Source organism: Neomonachus schauinslandi, chromosome 11 (genome assembly GCF_002201575.2).
Source record: "Neomonachus schauinslandi chromosome 11, ASM220157v2, whole genome shotgun sequence".
In the NCBI taxonomy this organism is placed as follows: Eukaryota; Metazoa; Chordata; class Mammalia; order Carnivora; family Phocidae; genus Neomonachus; species Neomonachus schauinslandi.
The window spans coordinates 43909525-43924970 of NC_058413.1; the positions used below are offsets into that span (position 1 = coordinate 43909525).

General features: G+C 45.1%; 1 protein-coding gene across 6 annotated transcripts in view; it reads right to left on the reverse strand.

Annotated features, from left to right (window-relative positions):
* The window catches only part of TEAD1 (TEA domain transcription factor 1), a 178232-nt gene that overhangs the window by 18443 nt on the left and 144343 nt on the right, over nucleotides 1-15446 (reverse strand). The gene's annotated exons all lie outside the window — the stretch shown is intronic.

Sequence of the window (15446 nt, forward strand, 5' to 3'; positions counted from 1 at the left end):
TATTTGAGAGAGAGAGGAGAGTGGAGGGAGGGGGAGGGGGAGAAGGAGAGAATCTCAAGCAGACTCCGTGATGAGCGCAGAGCCTGACATGGGGCTCTGTCCCACGACCCTGAGATCACAACCTGAGCCGAAATCAGAAGTCAGTCGCTTAACTGACTGAGCCACCCAGGCGCCCTAATCTGTAGATATACTTAAAAGAACGGGAGCTCTAGAGCTGACTGGCCATTTGTTATAGATGTAAAAACAGAAACTTTTCATTACAAATTACAGCATCCAGAAGGGAAATGGTTCCTAGTAAAGACTGGCTTATAAAGATGCTAAATAATTCATATTTCCCACTCATTTAAGGTATCTGATGATTACCTACTATGTGAGGTTCATGCTAAACACTATATAGGACCACAAACGGGAGCTATGTACCTAAAATAGCGATAACAGAGATAGAAACAGTACCACGTCAAAGGTGCTCAGAGTCCAGACAATGGAAGGCATGCTTTTACCCAGAGGTATTACTTACGGGATGGTTACGATGTGCAGAGATGGGCTGAGGGGACACTGGGGGCAGAAGGGGCCTCAGGTGCCTCCTTCCAGCGGCAGCGCAAGGACTGAGGCCACTGGGAAAAGTGAGTTTGGAAATGCAGCCCGGACCCAGGTTGTGGAGGGCTGGAAAAGGGGTGTGGATTGCATGCTGCAGGAAATGGGGACTCTTGGGAAGTTCTGGCACAGGAGGTGAGGTGATAGGAGTTGTGTTTCAGAGGTAGAGGTCTCAATGTGGGATAGCGTCCACTGCAGAGGGAGGCTGGGAGGCCACGGCAGTGGCCGGACCCCTGATGGATGGCTCCCTCCTCTCCAACACCTACCAACCTGCTCTCGCACACCAGGCACTGGGTGTGGAGCCCGGGGTCAGAGTGAGCAAGACCTGGGCCAGTCCCTACTGCCATGGGCTCGCAATTGAGTAGGAAGGACATGACCATAGGGATGAGCACTCCTGAAAGAGGCAGAAAGGGCCATGAGAACCAACCTTGGGGTCGGGGAAGCTTTCAAGGATGAGGCAGCTCAGATCCAAAGGAAGGAGCACTGACTGAGGCAGGTGGACGTGCCCTGAGTGTGTATAAAGGGCACATAACCAGAAACGAGGCCAAGAAAAGGCTGGGATCAGGGGAGCAGGTGAGAGAGGGTGGCAGGAGAGGCAGGAGGGTTTGGGTCTTATATCCTAAAACCAAGGCATAGATCTGCATTCCTAAGACGCACCGTGAGCACAGCCTGGAGATGACTCTGGAAGAGCTCACAGGCAGACAGGTCAGGAGGTCAAGAGAGCAGTCCAGACAAGGGCCAGTGTCTGTATCGCCGTGGGAACTGGAGAGGGGACAGGGGGGACCTGCCACACGATCGAGGCCACAGTTTGTGAGGTCTGGCACATTCTGACCAGCTGATCTTAAAACCTTGATGTGCACTAGCCACTAGGAAGACCTGAGTCATCCTATATATATTTTTAATAAGGATCTGCATTTGAATTTCCTTCTTGAATCGAGTATCAAGAAAAGGTCCCTTTTCTGAGGCAAAACTTCCCACTTTCTGGCTTCAAATAAAAAGAACCATAGGCTTGGGTGCCTGGGTGGCTCAGTTGGTTAAGCGACTGCCTTCGGCTCAGGTCATGATCCTGGAGTCCCTGGATCGAGTCCCGCATCGGGCTCCCTGCTCGGCGGGGAGTCTGCTTCTCCCTCTGACCCTCCCCCCTCTCATGTGCTTGCTCTCTCTCATTCTCTCTCTCTCAAATAAATAAATAAAATCTTAAAAAAAAAAAAAAAAGAACCATAGGCTTTATGTTCCCCCTTTGCCAAGAAATTCAAAGCTAAATTCAGTGCTCAACTCAGTAATTACCTATCCCAGGTACTTCTAATAGCTACTAACAACCGGTGTACAGCTCCTTCTACTGGATTACAATCTGCTTTTACTTGTCCTTGTCCATTTTATATTGCCCATAAAGGTAGTAACACTCCCTCACATTTTGCTTTTTGGAATTTTATGGGGCACCCATTGTAAATAAATAAAAATACCCAGGTGTACATTCTTCTCACATTTGGTTTGATGTTGGCTCTGTGAAGAGCAGGGCAGCAAGAAATGATGATGTCTGAGCCTGACTGCGATCTGCACCTGACCTCCCTGGGGTCTACTGAGCTCCAGCTGCCAGAGGTTACCCATGTGTCCTCCATGCACAGGAATTCTGGACTCTGACCCCCCATTATGTCCAGCTTTCCAGGGCAGCCACCACCTGGCATGCACTCAAAGTGGACCTCCAAGGGGCACCTGGGTGGCTCAGTCAGTTAAGCATCCGACTCTTGGTTTCAGCTCAGGTGGTGATCTCAGGGTCGTGGGACTGAGACCCGTGTTGGGCTCCGTGCTCAGTGTTGAGTCTGCTTAAAATTCTTTCTCTCCTCTCCCTTTGTGCCCCGCCCCGTGTTTGCTCTCTCTCAAATAATCTTAAAAAAAAAAAAAAAAAAAGTGGGCTTTCAAGAACCACTGCTTTGTTCTGCCACCAGCCGAGAACACGTGGCTCGGAGAAGCAGCTCAGGTACTTTTCGGTGGTGAGATTTATGCTCTCATAATGGTGGTATAGCTTGTGCCAACAAGTTTTTGTTTTTTTGTTTAAACTAAAAACACACATGTGGTAAGTAAAAAAAAAAAAAATCAAACTGGAAAAAGAGTATACATTTTATTTCTACCCCTGAACTTGCTAACCTCCCTACTGGTGACCCATGTTTACTGTTTCTCAAGTGCCCTTTTGGAGATAGTTAACACTTAGATACACAAGCATCTACATCCCCTCTTTTTTGCACAAAAAGTGGCACTCTTCGAAACCTTGCTTTAAAATAGAATATATAGATATTATATAGACTATATTTAGATAAAGAGATATAGATATATAGCTACATCCTAGAACTCACATTGTACTGATATGGAGTATCAGTTTTGAAAAGAACAGCCATTTAAAAACCTAGGTAGTCCCACATTTTAGCGGCTGCATGCTATTCCATGACACAGATGCACCCTAATAATTACCATGTGCTCTACTGATGAACATTTCGGTGCTTCCCAACATGGATGCAATAATGAGTTTAGGTGCAGCAGGGAAGGTGCATTAGGGTCCTGGGATCGAGCCCCGCATCAGGCTCTCTGTTCAGCGGGAAGCCTGCTTCTCCCTCTCCCACTCCCCCTGCTTGTGTTCCCTCTCTCGCTGTCTCTCTCTCTCTCTGTGTCAATTAAATAAATAAAATCTTAAAAAAAAAAAAAACTTCTACTTTTCCTTTTTCTCAACTTTAAAAAGTTTCCAGCTTTGAAAGGGTTTTAATGGGCTATAAATAAACGGAGAGTGAATATTTTAACAAACTCATTATTTTTGATACATCCAAGTTGTTTTGAAAGCCTGGTGAACATTTAAAAGCAGTCTGGTGTTGGATGCCGCGGCGCCGCCCGCCGCTGCGCGCTGGTGATGGGTATTGAGGAGGGCACGTTCTGCATGGAGCACTGGGTGTTATGCACAAACAATGAATCATGGAACACTACACCTAAAACTAATGATGTAATGTATGGGGATTAACATAACAATAAAAAAATTTTTTAAAAAAGCAGTCTGGTGTTTCTGGTGTGAGTGGGGCGGGAAGGAGCATGGGGGGCGGGGGGTGTCAGGGGGAGAGGCAACAGAACAGGCTACTTCTTTTAAACCACCGACCTCCACTTATGTCAGTGATATAACCAGGAGGGATGTTTCTTCAGAACGGCACCTCAGGTCCCTAGGCACAATGCTTTCTTGTTCGCCCTTTTTTCAAATGCTCCATTTTTTCCTTTATTCAGTTCGGTGACATTAACAACGTAAACTAACTCGGACACTTAAACCCCGAAGCAAGCACAGAAGTGAACAGACAAGATCATCCGTCCCTATACACAATCGGAAAATGTTAATGAAGCTTAGAATGGTATTTGCCGTAATGGGATGTTAGCACAATTGCTGGAAATGTCCACAGCCTCCGCGCTCCCGTCTCTCTGAGTCTCCGTGCTTAAGCGATGCTGGTGAAAAGCCCCTGTCCCGCTTCGGCAGCACACTGCATAGACACCACTGGACCGGATTCATTTTTAAGACCCTCTTTTCTTTATTTGGCAAAATTATTTCAAGAATAACCAGCGCTCTGTTTCACGGTTTTAAACATTAAACACAAAAACTCCCAAAGTGGTAACAGAATGACAGAACTGAAATAACTTAAGTTCTGTTTTCCCATCTTCCTAACGACTGTGCTATCACGGCTCGTTTCCCCATCTACTGTTTAACCGCGGGAAGCGGCGGGAGCTGCGGCGGGAGCTGCGGCTCACATGACTCTAGGGACAGACACAGGGCTGAGTCCCCATGTGCCATTAAAGAGTAAGTAACACAACGGCTAAGTAACAGAAGTGTGCTAATCTGAAGCATATACACATGCATATATGAAATAAAAACGCTAACTTCACCAACTGTTTAGGACTCAGGTCAACAAGATTTTTTCTAAGAGTATTTTATCAATGGCATTGTTTCGAACTGTGGGCACATGGTGATAATAAAAATGAGAACAGATTTTTAGAGGGCTTTGCCATCTAAACTTCTCTAAGACCATGGGCATCCTTACTGCCTGCACCTGGGCAGACCAGCCCCACCATCTTACCTTTGGTTCACCACTGTCCCTTAGAATTTCCAAAATAATTTTCATTAGTTTTAACTGGGAATGAACGATCTGTAGTTTTAATGACAGGAAGTATCAAAAATGAAGCTATTTAAATATATGCATTATGAAAACCTCAGAAATTAGCTCAATAAATTATGAGTTCTGAAGTTACAGAAGTTAACTTTTTTTTACATAAAATTAAATGACATGCATTCAGAGAAATGCACAGGTCACAAGTTTACAATTCGATTAATTTTCATAAAGTGAACACACCCATGTAACCAGCACCCAGATGAAGAAACAGAACAGAAGCCCTCCCACTCATGCTCTCTTCCAGTTCAATCACCCCCATATCTCCCAGAGGTGATCTTGACGCTAAACACTGTACATTAGTTCTGTCCGGTGTTTTGAACTTTAAATAAATGGAATCACGGTGTTGACTCCTTCGTCTTCAGTTTCATATGCTCAGCATCGTAGTATGAGATTCATCCATGCTGCTGTATGTAGCTCATTCACCCTTGTTACTACAGAGTATTCCACCGAATAAAAAATACCATGATCCATTCATTCTACTACTGATGGGTACTGGTGATGTTTCCAAATTGGACCGATCATGAGGAGTGCTACTCTGTAGGGTTGCCTGGGTGGCTCAGTTGGTTGAGGATCCAACTCCTGGTTTTGGCTCAGGTCACGATCTCAAGGTGGTGAGATCAAGCCCCATGTCGGGCTCCATGCTAGACGCAGAGGCTGCAAGATTCTCTCTCCCTCTGCTCCTCCCCCACACCGAAAAAAGAGTGCTACTCTGTATATCCTTGCATAGACTTTTGATGAACATGCATATGCATTTCTGTTGGGTGTTTCCCGGAGTGGAACCACTGGGAAATGAGGACCATGTACATTTTAGCTTCCATTTAGATAAGAGGGACAGATGCTTTTTGAATTATCTTACTTTTCCTTTTAAAGATTTTATTTATTTGACCGAGAGAGAGAGAGGGAACACAAGCAGTGAGAGTGGGAGAGGGAGAGGGAGAAGCAGGCTCCCCATTGAGCAAGGAGCCTAATGCGGGGCTTGATTCCAGGACCCTGGGATCATGACCTGAGCCGAAGGTCGACGCTTAACAACTGAGCCACCCAGGCGCTCCCTTTTCTTTTTTTTAACGTTGAGAAAACTTTAATTATTAGTATAAATTTAACAGGTTAGTTTTTAAAAGGCTTCTCAACTAACAGTAAATAACCAATTTGCTATTACAACTGCTCTGCAATTACTCTTGAACATGGAAAATAATCATGTAGCCATCCAACCATATCACAGCTGTTCTTCAGGAATTTTCTAGGAGGAGGTATTGATGTGAAAGATAATCATCTGTCAGCTGAGGATGTTACGATTATCCCAGAAAGAAATGCATTCTCTGGGCTCCCATGGAGCAAAGGTAATATCAAAGAAAGAATTGCTAGCATTGAATCAACAACAAAGGAGGCAAACTCTGTGATGAGCCTGAGATTCGCACTGAGTTCATTACCCACCCTCTCGACTCATTTTTCCCAACTGAAAACTCAGGGCAAACCTATTTCATACAGTTCTGAAGGCAAGAAAATAAGAAAGAATGTGCTGGTATCAGAGATACGAACTATTTCTGCCTCATCAGCTTTTATCTGACCATGGGATAGTTTCTAAAAGCAAATTAATATAAAAATCCCAGCAAGAGACAGCGAGTCCCAGCAAACTTATCTTCCCAACAAATCCCAAATTCAAACCATATTCTATCCTTTCCTTTGGGGACAAGAACGCCTAAAATGGTTATGGGCCAGGCTCTGAAGTGTTAAACACACGCACGTGCACACACACACGCAAATGTGGCTGGGGAGGGAAGTCCAAACAGGCCCCTCTAAGGAGTCTTGGCCCATTTTGCCTTAGAATAGAGACCCAAAAATGAACTGGGTTTAGATGCCAACTCTTTCTCCTACTACCAAATGCAGGAATCCTTTCTACAGTATACTGAACTGTGCTGCCTTCGGGTTAAGTATCTTTAGATACAGGAAAACCACTGATTTAAGAAACTACTATGTGCTGGGCAGACTTGTTAAGCTCTTTCTCCTGTTGTATTAGTTTTCTATTGGCTGCTTTAACAAATGGCCACAAATTAAGTGGCTTAAAACAACACAAATTGATGATCTTACACTTGTGCAGGGCAGACTTCGACACTGGTCTCCCCAGGTTAAGGTCAGGGTCCTGGCAGTGCTGCGAGCCTCTCTGGAAGCTCTAGGGGTGGGGGGTGCTTTCCTTGCTTCCTCCAGAGTCTGGAGGTCACCCACATTCCTTGTCTCTGGGCCCCTCCCCGCATTTTCAAAGCCTGTAACAGAAGGCTGGGTCCTTCTCTGGCTGCCCACTGTCATCTCTCCCAGGCCCCCCTCTTCTGCTTTTAAGGAACCTGGTGATTACTCTGGGCCCACTCAGATGATCCAAGATATTCTCCCTAGCTGCTGATAAGCAACCTTGATTCTCCTTTCTGTGCAATATGACATATTCACAGATCCCGTGGCTAAGGTCTTGGATGGGACTCTGCCGCCACACCCCTCAAGTTGCAACTGGCTTCCCTGTAATTTGCATCTAGAGCTGCCTTCTGGAATCACACAGACCCCAGAACACCTCTGTTGGACAATTCTGCAATTTTCGTTCATTTCCCCCTTACTCTTACCTGTCCTCTTCCCCTTCTCACCGACAAGGTTCTTCGGGCCCCGTCTGCTTCCCCAGATTCAAGTTTTACATTTCTCTTGATTAAACCCCACCCTGACTTCAGACTTCCCTTCCAGCTAGTCCAGATACTTGTGAATTCTGACTTTTCGTCTGTCCTTATTGTCTCCCAGCCCTCTGACCGACCGCATGGACAGCAGAGACTTCCTGGAGTCTCTTTACCCACAGAGAAGACCTGCTTTGTGAAGCCGCCCGGGTGATGGGAAGAGATCATGCAGAGGAGACACAGTGGTAGCCGTGAACAACACTGACGACCGCTCCTAGTAACTGGGTGATTTAAAACACACCCCAGGACAGATACAGCCATCGACAGATACGTGACCCCATAAAAATGGTGGTTCATAATCAATAAACGAAAACAGTCCCCACAGAGCCCGTGTGAGCCTCGGTCCACAAGGATCAGGTGTGCGGACAGCTACAACGATGGCTTTTTCCAAAGAGCAAAAATCAGCACTTTTTCTGACCTGTGAGTTTATGATCAGTCTTATGTCTTGTGTATAATTGCTCAAACAAGCACAAAATTACCATCTTTCCCACAAAAACATGATTAGAGAGGTTACAGAATTCTTCCTGGAAATAAAAAAGAAGGCAATCGTTAATACAAGTGTGTTGAATCAATTAAAGACTTCAGGGTCTACTTGCGGGCAAGTCCTGGAAATCGATACAAGGTCAAAGTAGAAGCGGGTCCCAGTGCCAGGCAGAGAAAGCGGACTGCATCAGACAGCGAAGAACCAAGAACAACAAAAAACGGCAACATCAAATTTTCCTGAAACCTTCCCTCAACCCTCCTTGTCTCACACTCCTCAAATGCAGCGGAGGGGACTCTGGATTCATTTCTGCTCTATTACTTCTCATTCCGTGAGCCCATTTATTCACATGTCTGTTCCACTGTTTAATTTTATGTTCCTAGAATTTAAAATAAAAAAGCAGTATACTTCAAAGAAATGATCCTTCCCATTTTACGGGTGAGGAAAAATGAGGCCGAGCCCTGTTAAGCAGGATGCAGAGTCCTCAGAGGGGAGGGCGGGGCCCGGGGGTCGTCCGTGCAGAGCCCCAGGGCTCTGGAAACCGGGCTCCTGGCGGTGGCTGAAGGCCCCGGCCCCGGCCCCGTCCGGGAGCACTACGGCTGCCAACCCAAGAAGCCGAGGGTATGGTTCCCGCAGGAGCGGCGCGGGCTGAGGACAGACTGTGCCACGGGCTTCAGACGGAGAAAGCCTGCTGGCTTGGAGAGTCAGCAGATAAGCCCACAGGCAGGGGAGAAGGCAGGGGCAGCGGGTCAGGGAAGGAGGAAGCAGCTGGACACCCCTTCCCACGCAGGCCTCCCTTCCACCCCGAGGGCTTGGAAGAGGCTGGGTGGGAATGGCTTGGATGCAGAAATGAAAACATCAAGAGGACCGTCCCTGACAAGAGACAGTCTAATAGGCACTGATGGAGGCAAGGAGACGCGGGCCTTTTCAAACCACCACTTTGAACCTCTCCTCTTCATCCTCTCTGAGCTATGATCAAAGGACCAAGATTTCAAATTGTGAAGCAATTTTTTCCAATGGCAGCATCTGGCTCCTTGGCAGGCAGCACTGGGAGCTAGGCCTTGTTGTGGGCGGCCGTCCAGGCCTGCCACATGGCCAGGCTCGGCCGGCAGGGCATCACGTGGGCCTGCAGCTGCTCCCACAGACGCCAAAGGACAATCGCTCTGCACTGGGCAGTAAGCCGGCAGGCGGGCGGGCAGGCGTAGCCCGGGAGGCAGTGCTGGGCACCGGGGATGGGGGGCTTGAGCACTCATTTGCATGCATCTGCCCCCCTGGCCCAGACCCTTGAAGCCAGTCTCCCCCCCTTGGCATCAGAAGACTGGGGTGGGGGAATTTCGCTGGGATGACCATGCGACAACTCCCCAACAAGGCAACCTGCACCGGGGGGCGAGCGATGAAGCAAGTCTTTGAATACGTTCACTTCGGACCATTGTGCCCTTGGGACCATTGTGCCCTTGCCCAGCACAACGGGACAGCAGCTGTAGAGCTCCTGCCACAGCTGTTTTAAATAAGAATAATAGGAATAAACTCAGCCTCGCTCTTCAAGTTACTTTCCACTAATTATGGCATATATTTACATCTGCAAAATAGAAGATTTTAAAAAAACACCACCAAGAGCCCCTTTATTGTGCAGATTGGCACCCCTATTTGAATTTCATAAACATTTAGTACTTCAAAGAATCTTAAAAGCTTGCTTTAATTACAATATGCACTGCTTGAAAGGCTGGCTGTTTGCATTGCAAATTCCTACAAATACCAGCATTCATTTTTTAAAAAATTCAATTGATATCACCCACACAACTTCAGGTAACTAGCACTGGTGACTTCACACAGTAGCTGGGATGAAAGAGACAAGGTCTCACTCAGCCCCACGGACAAAGCAGCTGCTGCAGGGGCAGTTCTTTCCAATGGAGGCAGTTAATGAGTCCTGGGCTCCCCGCTGAGCTAGCCCTGCACACGTCACATTCATCAGGTGTATGAACACCGGCCGCCAGACACCACCCTTTCCAAATCGGAAACAGGACCTTTTTCTGGTTTGGAGGTTCTGTGCGAGAAAAGTCCTATAGAGAATGACAACAGATCAATTAACAAGTGTAGAGTTGCCAAATAAAATACAGGACACCCAGTTACATTTGATTTTTAGATAAACAACAAACTTTTTTATGATCTGTGTGTCCCAAAGATTGCATGGGGCCTATGTGCACTAAAATAGTGTACGTTGTTTACCTGAAATTCAAATGTAACTGGGTGGCCTGTATTTTTATTCGCTAAACCTGGCACCTCTAACTAACAAGTCATGTTTACCAAAAAGAGTAACAAAAATTGGGACTTACTCTCAAATCTCATCACTGTAAGAAGACATTTTCTGCTCAAGATATTTTACGAGAAAAATGAAGATGCCAAATAATACATGCACCATGATGTGGAGAACAAAGGCAAAAGAATAAAATTAAATTTCCCTACAACTCACAGCCCATTGACAAGTCCTTGAGACAGGCAGAGTGATCTTCCTCTAGAAACTTTACCGCCTCGATGTTAATAGTTGGCTAAGAGCAAAAGGCAATCTTAGCCTAACATTCGTCCGACTTCCAGGATCCTATAAATCTACTTTATAACATGTAAAAATTCCTTTGGAAACTTCCTTTATCTCTACCTTCCCTCTCCCCCCAAGATATATGTTAGCAATCATCCTCCAAGCATATGGCCCATTGATACGTATCTGGAGGGTCACATGACTACGGTTTTATTAGACAGTAATAAATGGCCATTTCCTAACAACAGCTAGCCCCTCAAGGTCCTGGAAACCTTCCAAAATTTCTTAGAGACTTTCACTATCCCTCACCCCCTCCCAAGTTGAAAGTATATAATCGGCCATCCATCATAACCTCAATGCAACTCTTTCTGCCCACAGGTCCTGTCCCCGTGCTTCAATAAAACCACCCTATTTGGAGCACCTGGGTGGCTCAGTCAGTTGGGTGTCTGACTCTCGATTTTAGCTCAGGTCAGGATCTCAGGGTTGTGGGATCGAGCCCCGAGTCAGGTCCATGCTCAGCCAGGAGTCTGCTTAAGATTCTCTCTGTCCCGCTCCCTCTGCCCCTCCCCTGCCTGAGCACCTGCACACACACGTGGGTGCCCGCACCCTCTCTCAAATAAATAAAATCTTTAAAAAAAAAACCCCACCCTATTTACATCCAAGACATCTCAAGAATTCTTTCTTGACAGTTCCCTCCAAATCCCAACATTTTCACATCAGAGCATAATTCTTTTTAGTGAAATCAAATGATGTATAATGTTTGTAGATACATGTAAAAAGTCCAGAAGGATACATGGGGAAATCTGTTTTTCTTCTATGGTCTTTTGATCTCCTTGGACTATTTGTAATAAGCTTATATTGCTCTTGTAAGGTAAAAAGAAAATTAAAATGGGGTGGGTGGGTAGGATGTACTTTGGATCTCCACCTGCACAGGGAGGAAGGACCTCATATACTACCGAGGGCCTAGATCTAATTTTAGACAATTGACCAAGACCCCTGAGGGGTTTATGACTATGTCTAGATAATCCACTTATTCCTTGCAAATCTGGGTCTGGAAATAAGAACCACCCGGATAGTGCTACCTTGGTTCTTTCCTTCTCGGGCTTTTCTTGAGGTATGGTTACAGAGGAGCTAATCATGCCGCCATCAAAGGGCAAGTACTGGGAAGTGCAAATGTATCATCATGTGTTTGCTTGCCCCTGGACCTCGGATTAGCAAGAACAGTGGCTTAGCATCTCAGCCTGTAACCATGGCAGGGAGTGGAGTTAAACAGCTCCACCCAGGAAAAGATGGAGCCCTGACCTTGGCTTTGTTAGCAACCACTGAGCCAAATGACCCAGGACAGAAAGCATTAGAGGAACATCTGTCAGACGGATTCTCCCAAGAGGTTAAGCGAACTTCCAATTCACATTCTGCCTAGATATGTGCAAGCGTTCAAGTTAAAAAAAAAAGCAAGCATCCATACTGTGACTGAGGTTAAGGGATTAGGGGAAAAGCAGAGTGAGCTTCTGCTCCCACTTTCTAGGCTGTCCTGTTCTGCCTTATGTCTTCAGGTGGATTCGGAAAGTCTTTTAAATACAGTGATGGCCACCTCAACCCTCACCATTCTCCAAGTTCTAGAAGGCCCAGCGGCCATGGGGACCTTCCAATGCCTCCCAGTAGGATTTCTTGTCTCTGAACATACGTCCACTTCCCCTGAACTCCTTCCCACTCTCCTTCCACTGACCAAATTCTTTCAAGATTCCGCTCAAATGCCAGGTCTTTGTAAGGCCTTCTGGAATGTTCTCAGGACAAAAGGGTTCCTTCTACCTCTGTGCTCCCACCTTTCCGTCACAGCTCCTATCCCACAGTGCTGTCACTTACCCACCTGTGTGTCTGCCATCCCCTACCAGACCCTAAGCTGTGCCTCTTACTCGGGTCTGTTTTCCCTGCTCCAGCTCTCTAGGATCGAAGTAGAGTTCACTGAATGTTGACTGAATGACTCACTAGTGATATGTATGTTTATTACTAATGCAAATAATGAAACTATTTCTGTAAGAACCTAATGAACTCCAGAGATAGCCTGGAAAAGGTTTGGTGTGAATCTCTCAAGGTGTCCTCCCTGGCTTCAGTACATTCCTTCAGAAGCATCACTCAATAAATTATCAGGTGCTTCCTCTGTCGGCACACGATGTCCGAGCTGGCTACCTGGCAGGTGTATCCTGGCCCCTGATAGACAGCAATTTCTCTAGGTGAACTGAATGAAACAAAATGACTTTTCAGCCAACAGATTTTTTAAAAGAACTGTTAAAAATCTGCTGTATACACTGCACTGCCGGATAAACAAAAGCTACAGATGGGATCCCTGCTCCCTGGGGGAGACCTACAAAGAAGTTTAGGATGCAGGGCTGGGAACAATAACAGACAGCAGTCAAAGCAGCAAATGCTAACAAGCTTCAGATTATTTTTCTTATGAAATCAAACCAAAATGGATGCATGTGCAGGTTTACGGACTCGCCTGTCCCCCAACCTGAAGTATCAGAACCTTGCCTATAAGAGATGGTTTAAAAAAAAAAACAAAACAGACCACTGGTGAAGATGATCATATAACCACAGTCTACCCAGAACATTTATTATGTATTAGCCTTATAAATACCTCTGAACATAGTGGTTTTACTTGCTAACCTTCCTTCCACCTACATCATGCCACCGCTCGATACTGGTCTTGTAATTTCAGGACTTGATGCTATTTTGAGATGAGACCAAAGTACAAAGCACGGAAGGCTCGTTGAATTGAAAGGCCCTTTTCCTTGCTGATAGCAGTTTAAGACACGTGGGGAGCAAATCATTCCATTTTGCTAACTTCCTTTTCCATGAATAGCAACAGGCGGATTTGGTTCCAAATGATAGACTCAAGTCTACAAGTCCAATCAAAATCATGCGAATCCAATTAGACACAGGTTGCCACTCCGGAGGGAGCCATTTGGGCAGCTTCCACGTGCACCCGGTGTCTCCTCACATAAAGCTCAGTTGTTTTATTTATAGTGCCTGTCATTTTGTCCAACAAATGTGATTTCATTCCTACCAAGATAAAAGCATCTTCTAAAGGCTGCCCTCTTTCCAGATAACTCGCTATCCCTCTCTCTGTTTTCTAAAATCTTCTCACACCTGCTCCGGTTAGTAAAACTAGCCTTTCTTTTTCTTTCCCTAGAAAAATAGATTAAGAAAATTGAACAACTATAAATTTATTTATTGTTTATTGTTTAGACTGAATGATCATACTTCCAAGAATTTTAAAAAGCAAAACATTATGAACGACCACAGGGTAACATCAAAAATCCTGGCTTCTAAAATAACACTAATGTAATCATTACTTGAGAGAAAAAAGAAACATTATATAAATGTGTATAAAATTTTTTGTTAACCACATGATCCATATCCATACAATTTCATTTTCATATTGCTTATTATTCCAATCAAAGTTTAAGACTAAGCCTTCCTCCTACTAATTATTCTTCTAAATCAATTTTGGCTATAAGGTTATAAGTAACACGTGGCTTTCTTTGAACCAGTGTCCCCAAACTTGACACTTTTGAACACCCTCGTAGGACAGAGAATAGAATTTTGAGGCCCCTTCAAAAATATTAGTTCCACTATGTTTCTTATTTGGTTAAACCCATTAATTCTGTTTATTTCCTTCAGTAAACCACGTGTGGCTGGAAATGAACTTCTTTAGATAAAGTCAGCTTCAAGTGGGACTAGGGTTTCTGTCTTTCAGGATTCATGAAGGAATCACACCCACACCTTGTCTATCTTTGGGAATTCTATGGTCAATTTCAAGACAGTTGGCATTTTATCTTAAATTAGCTGCTTCGTCTGCCCTAACAGCAGCAACCCATCTGCATGAGTCTCAGTGCTGAAATGGAGCACGACTTTGTCTGTTTGCAGGTGGACCTCTTCTGTTCTTAGGGCCTACGTAGCACCTGATTGATCACTGTTTTATAATGGAAGAAAAGAAGTCTGGTTTTCTGCCAGTGCAAGTGTTTGCCTCATTTATCACATATCTGGTCCCACACTCCTCCTCGATCATAATTTCAATGCTGGATTCAAACTGTAATTTTTCTGGGCCGTTTTATGTAGGGATTCAAATTTAAGCTAAAATGTGCACTAGTCATCTAGTACAAACAACTCAACTAAGGTGACGGGGGCGGGGTGGGAGGCGCTGATGAGATGCCTTCAACTCTGGCTCGGGTCCCCAAGGGTAGGCGATGAAAACCCATCTCTGGAGGGGCAGGCAAGGCACTTACGGTGTCCGCTCTAAGACGCATCCTATTTCTAGAACTGCTGAGATAGGAACACGTATATGTCTTAGGATTGAGGGAGAACAGTACATTCAACCTTATTAATAGTTTCTATGGAGAATGAGGAAGGATTAAAGTCTTTGAGGAGAAAGACAGATGAAGAGGGATTCAAAAAGCAAAGTGACAAGAGAAAGTTGTTTTAAATTATGCCACACCAGCCTGATGAGGATGCCTGCCGTACTCAGTGCCTGACCACCTTAGAAAAGCAGCTTGGTTATTTACACACCACACAAACACGTGCACACATACACATATGTAAAGTACTATTATCAATATTTAATAAAATAAAAATGGCTAAATGAGAATTTACTCAGTAAATAGGACATCACATAGTCATTAAAAATGGTAATTAGCGATGTAATGGCATATGGCTGCATGAAAGGGTGTTGGATAAGGAAGAAAAGCAGGAAACCAGACTTAATGCATTCCTTGGTTCAAACTACATAAACATGTATTACATTTGTGGTTATATTCGTGGTGCATTTAGGAATCAATTACAAATTATATATTTCCAAGACTGTCTAGAATACTATGATGTTGCCTTTGTAATCGTAATGTAAACACGATGCCGCTCCTCTAACCCCACCCCAAAGGTAGCTAACA